Below are 7257 nucleotides of genomic sequence, written 5' to 3'. Positions count from 1 at the left end.
TTTCCTGCACTTAGTATTTATTTTGAATTTTTCCCCCTTCTGATTTAAGTGGAAGGAAAAGTTTGCCAAGGTTCATGTCTTCCTGAGTCAGCAAGTAAATTTCCCATTAATCTCCCAACTGAATGAGTCACCAGCCTGGCTTGGGGAAGTCAGTCTTGGCCATCTGGGCGGCTGAGAAACAACACAGTCAATTAGTCTAGACAGCTTGTGGGCAGGCACTTGGCCATGTATGGTATCGTTTCCCACTTCCCACTCGTGGAACCCAGAGACTCTCCTGGGAACACGTAAGAAGACGCCAGACTTAGCAGAAGAAAAATGCAGGATGTGTGACAAATTTGGATCACACATAAACAGTGAATGCTTTTACAATACATGCATTCCGTGTGATATTTGAGGCATATTTTGGTACATGCACAAAAGGAAATTGTTTATCTGACATCCATCCTGTATTAGGCAGCCTACGTTTTATATGCCAACCTTACATGGGTAGATCTGGCTGTCCCATCCACCCTTTGTTTCCCCAGAGAGTGCCTTAGAGATAGATGAAAGACTGTTTCCCCGCCTCAGACAACGAAGGCGCTCGGGTTCTTCTTGCATCTGTTATTAACTGTATAATTGCTGTCTAACATCCGAGAAAGACAAAATCCACAACTGCCAAGAATTCCTCCAGACTGCTCCCCAGTCTTTCCATGCGGCACAGGAGGCTTGGGGAAGTCCGGATTCTAACCCATCCTCAGTCGCTAACAGCACTTCCTGGGAAAGGCCATGCTAGCCACCAGGGCCCCTTCCTTAAGGTTTTTGGTGCTTCACAAGTTCTAATGGGCGTTAAGAATCTCCCGGGGAGATTTTGAAACTTCAATGACTGGGGTGCATTCCATCTAAACGCAAAATCTGACCACCTTGGGTAGGAGCTAGGTGTCAGTATTCATGCTTATAATTCCTCAGTTCTTTTTTAAAATTCAAAGTTGAGAAAGGCTGTCCCCTGAGTCACATTTATACCAGGTAATGTTTACCACAAGAGGGGAGGCGATTTCTTTAAAAAAAAAAAAAAAAAAGGAATTACAATGTTGATTATTACACACTCAGTTTTGTTTTTTGTTTGCCTTTGGACTGTTGGTTGTTTTTGAGACAGGACCTCACGTAGTTCACGCTGGCCTTGAACTCACGATGTAACTAACTTAACTGACCTTCTGCCTCCACCTCCCAGGCACTTTACTCAGCACGATCGTATTATTTTCTTTTTAGTGTAATATTGAGGGTTGGGGTTTGAAACATCACCAGCAAGCCCTCCCAGTGAGTCCAGTTTCAGTTAGGCTTTCCAAGCAACTCAGAAAAACAACACATTTCCACCAAATATTTTCCAGGTTTGGAAATTTTATCTGTAATGTCACGCTTGCCGGAAAACACTTTTCCATGGATTTATGTTTCCTAATGTTCCTAGTGGAAGCCAGACAGCCTCCACCTCAGGTGATGGAATTTCTGCTGCACCTTCATTTTTCTTCCTAACTGTTGTGAACTTAGAGTCATCCATTTGTTACTATCTTCCTGAAATCCCCATTTTGTCTTCTGCAGTCTTTTTAAACCGAGGGATGCTCTTTGTGTCCCTTGTACTTAATACCGGAGTGCTTGTCTGTGCTTGACATTTCTTTTTTACTTTTATTCTGATTTTTTTTTTGGTTTTTCGAGACAGGGTTTCTCTGTGGCTTTGGAGGCTGTCCTGGAACTCACTTTGTAGACCAGGCTGGTCTCGAACTCACAGAGATCTGCCTGCCTCTGCCTCCCGAGTGCTGGGGTTAAAGGCGAGCGCCACCACCGCCCGGTTTATTGTGGTTTTTTCCCTTGAGCTGCCTCACCCAGCGTGTGTTTATTCTCTTCCGCTCATGCTCTGCTTTAGCACTCCCCTCTTTGCTGTTCAGTCTTGTTTACTTATTATAATTCAATGGCCTTTTACTTACTATTTTTGCAGTGTTGGTAACTAAACCCAAGACCTTGAGCATGCCAAATGGGCAAGTACTCTGCCACGGAGCTAGAGAGGACATTAGGGGGACTCGGAAGGAGTGACTTGCAAACTGTTTTGAGAGCCCCTAACTGTAGGTCCTTCTCTTGGTGTGTCCTTTCAGAAAAAGTTTGCCCCATGGTATGTGAGCACAAAATAGAAGTCATTTTGAGGTCTGGTCTTCCTACAAAGTCAGCCAACTGAAAATGTGAGTGTGCGTGCATGTGAGTGCATGTGCATGTGAGATTTACTTCTAAACAATGGTTGTCTGCGCTTCCTTCCATGAAAGGCTCAAAAACTTGTTCTTCACACAGCAAGCAGCAGAGCAGTGTACAATGTGGTAATAAAACAATAACCATGATTGTTAACCGGTCACTGTCCTGAAATGCATTGAACCTCTACAATGTTCTATTCATACAAACAAGCCTAACACCAGCTGTATTTTTTTTTAAAAGGTGTCATGATTTTACCCCCAGAATGGCAAAATCAGAAATAATCAACATGGCTTTTCTTTCAGCAGGATAATGACAGTACTCACCCAAAATGAAGCACTGTCATTGTGACCTGCTTACCAGTTGTATTAAGTGAAACTAAGACTCAGAGAGGAGGGATTTGCCCAGGATTCCATTGGTAATTATATAACAAAAACAGGATGTGGCTGAAAACAAGAAAATGAAAGGTCAAATAATGAGTGTAACTTAGTTCCTGTGTATCTGAATTTTGTGCAGCTTTGGCCACGTTCAGTAACATCTACTGCCTTTTGTAGTTTGTAGATATGACCAGACCATAAAGGATCTACATTTAAGTATTATTGGTGGGAAATGCATTAACTGTAGTTTTGTTCAAAATGAACCAGTAGCTTTTTAAATTGTCACACAAGCTTTACACTAAATAACAACGAATTGTCTTAAGAATGGAATTCCCTTCCCTACTTTCTTCCAGTCTTTCTGGCTCCTATGGAAGGTAAGCATCGATCTGCCCTCATTTGTCTTGTTATCTCCGCTCACATTTCCTAATTTTCAGCACAGAAGGGCAGGCCTTAGGCAGGTGTTCTAGTGCACTTCTGTTGCTGGGATGACATCATAACCAAGGGTAACTTGAGGAGGAAGAGCTTTTAGTTTACAGGTTCTGCAGGAACTCGAGATAGGTAGGAAGCTGGAGCAGGACATGAAGACCAGAGAGGAAGGCTGCTCACTGGCTTGCTTCCCTCGGACACACTCAGTGGCTTTCTTACAGGACTACCTTCCAAGGGGACGGCACAACTACACAGGTGATTCCTCAACTGAGGCTCCCTCTCCCCAGGTGACTCTAATTAGTGGCAACTTGACATTTAATCAGCCATCACAGCAGGAAAACAGCTTTTCGTATGGTATTTCATATTTATTTATTTAGACAGGTATGTGTCATGGTAGAGGTGATAGACTGATATGTTAATAATTGTGACAGTAGAGTCCCAATGGGTAACACAAACACAAGACATAAAGGATGACATTAAACAGTCTCTTCTAGCCGGGCGTTGGTGGCACACACCTTTAATCCCAGCACTCGGGAGGCAGAGGCAGGCGGATCTCTGTGAGTTCTAGGCCAGCCTGGTCTACAAGAGCTAGTTCCAGGACAGCCTCCAAAGCCACAGAGAAACCCTGTCTCAAAAAACAAAACAAAACAAAACAAACAAACAAACAAAAAAAAAAACCAGTCTCTTCTAGGTTATTATTTGGCCTGTGAGTCTACACTCAATTTACCTTCAAAGATTTAGATTTTCTCTTAGGCCACGTTTTAGGACAATAAGAGCATGTATGTGTGTGTGAGACCTTTGAGTGTCCTCTTTCTGTGTAATTAAATTTTATCCATTTGTATCTACTTACTTATTAACCTTTATTCCAAGTGCCCATCAATGAGTTTTGTCTAGCTCTCTGTGACTGACTTGTTTCTGGGGAGACAATGAGCAGTGTAAATACTTTATTTTTGTAAAGCTTCAGCTTTTGTTATCGAGAAGTTTTCCAACCTCTAGACTCACCTGGGTGTGAAGGGAGAACACCTTTGGTATTACCATTACAGCTATTTTCCCCCTGGGAAGAAATGAAGCTTTCACTTCCTTCACACCATTCAAAGAAACAGCTTGAATTGCGGATGCTGGGCTTCCTACTGTGATTGTTTACACTAGGGACAAAGTACCTTAGTTACTATTGATCCCTGCACTGGCCCAGCTGCCTTTCTGGTCGAATGATTTTTATCTGCAGAGCCTTTTTCCACAGCTGCAGGGAGGCACAAGCCCTCACACCATTGCTTGAGTGAGCAGATGAAGTTTAGTTAGCAGCCTTGTATTTTCCAGGCACTGGATACCTGATCAAAAAATAAAAAAACAACGAAAAACAAACAAACAGAAAACAGTTGAGTGAGATTATTCATACCCCTAATCTTTTTGTTTTTTTGTTTTTTTGAGACAGGGTTTTGCTGGGTAGCCCTGGCTGTCATGGAACTCTCGCTGTGGACCAGGCTGACCTTGAACTAACTGTCTCTGCCTCCCAAGTGCTGGGATTAAAGGCATGTGCCGCCACCACCTGTCTGTGACCCCACTTCAAAACCTGCCCGTCAAAGTCCTGGCACAGCTGGAGGAGAGAAAGCACAATTTGAACGGTAGTCAAGCTCCACCAGTCACGAGTAACCACCAGGCATCAACCACTTGAAGTTCATTCACATCTTATCCCTTTAGGTGTCCACTGAGATTTTGAGCATTCCTGTTATTGGCCCACCTTTTGCCAGAGGGCTCTGGGAATGTAGGCTTCTGCCTTGGTGGTTCTCCACCATGCCTGCCACTGGTATATAAGGCTCCATTCTTGTTAAAATAAACACCATTTTCCTTGCAAAAATGAGCCACTGTCTTTGTCTTCATTTATATCCTTAGCCCTTCTCCTGGATCGTTGTGAAATGTTGTAGCCCCGTTACCGCAACCGTGAACACCAACCTGCTACACTAGAACAGACATCAAGTGTTTTAAAATCTTAAATGCTGGGGCTGGAAATGGCTCTATGGTAAAAGCACTTGCTGCTCTTACAGAAGACCTGGCTTGGCTCTCAGTGCCCCGGTAACAGCTCACAGCTCTCTGTAACTCTAGTTCCAAAGGGTCCATCACCCTCTTCTGGTCTCTTTGGGCACTGCATACTCATGGTACATAGACATACATGCAGTCAAAACACTCCCACACATAAATAAATCATTACAATATTACATACGTGGTGACACACACCTTTAATCCCAGGACTCAGGAGACAAAGGCAGGTGGATCTCTGAGTTCGAGGCTAGCCTGATCTACATAGCTAGTTCCAGGATAGCTAGTGCTGTTACAGAGAAGCCCTATCTCAAAAACCATATATATATATATATATATATATATATATATATATATATACATATATATATGTATATATTATATCCCATGAAGGCAGTGGAGGTTCATGCCCTTAATCCCAGCACTTGGGAAACAGAAGCAGTCAGAAACTTTGTCTCGGAAAATCAAATAACCAAATACATACGTACTACGATGGGGGAAGTCCTTCTGTGTCTATTGGTTGATTAAATAAAGCACTGTTGGCCAATAGGGAAGCAAGATAGGTAGGACTAGGAGTCGAGGAGGATTCTGGGAAACAGGCACAATCAGTCACGATGTAGGAAGTGGAAGAAGTGAGAGGTCCGGACCCTTTCTCTGGTAAGAGAAGACCATGAGGCTTCTACTTCGGGAAAACACCAAATGGCGGATGACGCCAATGCAGCATCAGGAGGGCCCGGAGGACCCCAGGGGCCGGGGATTAGGAGGCCACAGCGGCTTCCATAGAGGCTTGGGCAGTGGTCTCAGGGGCTGCGGTCGAGGCCTCGGGGCTCGTGGAGGAAAAGCCGAAGACAAGGAGTGGATCCCTGTCACCAAGCTGGGCCGCCTGGTTAAGGACTTGAAGATCAAGTCCCTGGAGGAGATCTATCTGTTCTCCCTGCCCATTAAGGAATCCGAGATTATTGATTTTTTCTGGGCGCATCTCTAAAGGATGAGGTTCTAAAAATCATGCCAGTACAGAAGCAGACTCAGGCTGGCCAGCGCACCAGGTTCAAGGCTTTTGTTGCTATTGGGGACTACAATGGTCATGTTGGTCTTGGTGTTAAGTGCTCCAAGGAGGTAGCCACAGCCATCCCGGGGGCCATCATCTTGGCCAAGCTTTCCATTGTCCCTGTGTGGAGAGGCTACTGGGGGAACAAGATTGGCAAGCCCCACTCTGTCCCATGCAAAGTGACAGGCCGCTGTGGCTCTGTGTTGGTGTGTCTCATTCCTGCCCCCAGAGGCACTGGCATCATCTCTGCTCCTGTGCCCAAGAAGCTACTGATGATGGCCAGTATTGATGACTGCTACACATCAGCTAGGGGCTTCATTGCTACCCTGGGCAACTTTGCCAGGGCCACCTTTGATGCCATCTCTAAGACCTACAGCTACCTGACCCCCGACCTCTGGAAAGAGACTGTGTTTACCAAGTCTCCTTATCAGGAATTCACGGACCATCTTGTGAAAGCCCACACCAGAGTCTCTGCTCAGATGACCCAGGCTCCAGCTGTGGCCACCACATAAGGGTTTTCATACAAGAAAAATAAAGTGTATTAAATCTGTTGAGAGAGAGAGAGAGAGAGAGAGAGAGAGAGAGAGAGAGAGAGAGAGAGAGAGAGAGAGAGAGAGAGAGAGAGAGAGAGAGAGAGAGAGAAGCCCACATGGAAATATTCAGATTAGCAGTTATGGGCTAATATTTAAGTCAGAGCTAGCCGTTAAGAAACCATAGCAACGGCCAACACATTTATAATTAATACAGTGTCTCATGTGTTATTTGGGGACTGAGATAGCTTGGGACCCAGGCAGATGGTGGGAAGACTACACGTTATATACATACATACATACATACATACATACATATTGAAAACCCCTCAACTTAAATGTCACCAGAAATCCCAATAACCCACCTGCAGTTTGTAATCCAACCAGTCTCCTGACCAATCTATAATAACTTTACACAGCAGATAACACATAACTCAGAAGTTTAAATGAGAAATACATTGCTTGTGTCACTCACTATTACAATCATGAATCCATCTACTTTACTTAGAATTTCAAAACATTTCTTAGCTGGGTGGTGGTGGCACACGCCTTTAATCCCAGCACTTGGGAGGCAAAGGCAGGTGGATCTCTGTGAGTTCGAGGCCGGGCTGGACCGACAGCCTCCAAAACAATA

At 44.4% G+C, this 7257-nt stretch overlaps 1 non-coding gene and 1 pseudogene across 1 annotated transcript; one reads left to right on the top strand and one right to left on the bottom strand.

Moving 5' to 3' along the window:
• Positions 1-2435: 2435 nt before the first annotated feature.
• LOC121140588 lies at positions 2436-2567 on the bottom strand. Its single transcript, XR_005877512.1, has one exon. It is a non-coding gene; the product is annotated as a small nucleolar RNA SNORA69 (small nucleolar RNA).
• Positions 2568-5744: 3177 nt separating this feature from the next.
• On the top strand, positions 5745-6645 carry LOC101827629 (annotated as a pseudogene).
• The last annotated feature ends 612 nt before the right edge of the window (positions 6646-7257 follow it).

The sequence above is a fragment of the Mesocricetus auratus genome, unplaced genomic scaffold (genome assembly GCF_017639785.1).
Source record: "Mesocricetus auratus isolate SY011 unplaced genomic scaffold, BCM_Maur_2.0 Super-Scaffold_100004, whole genome shotgun sequence".
Lineage (NCBI taxonomy): Eukaryota > Metazoa > Chordata > Mammalia > Rodentia > Cricetidae > Mesocricetus > Mesocricetus auratus.
This window is presented reverse-complemented; position numbering and strand designations above follow the sequence as displayed.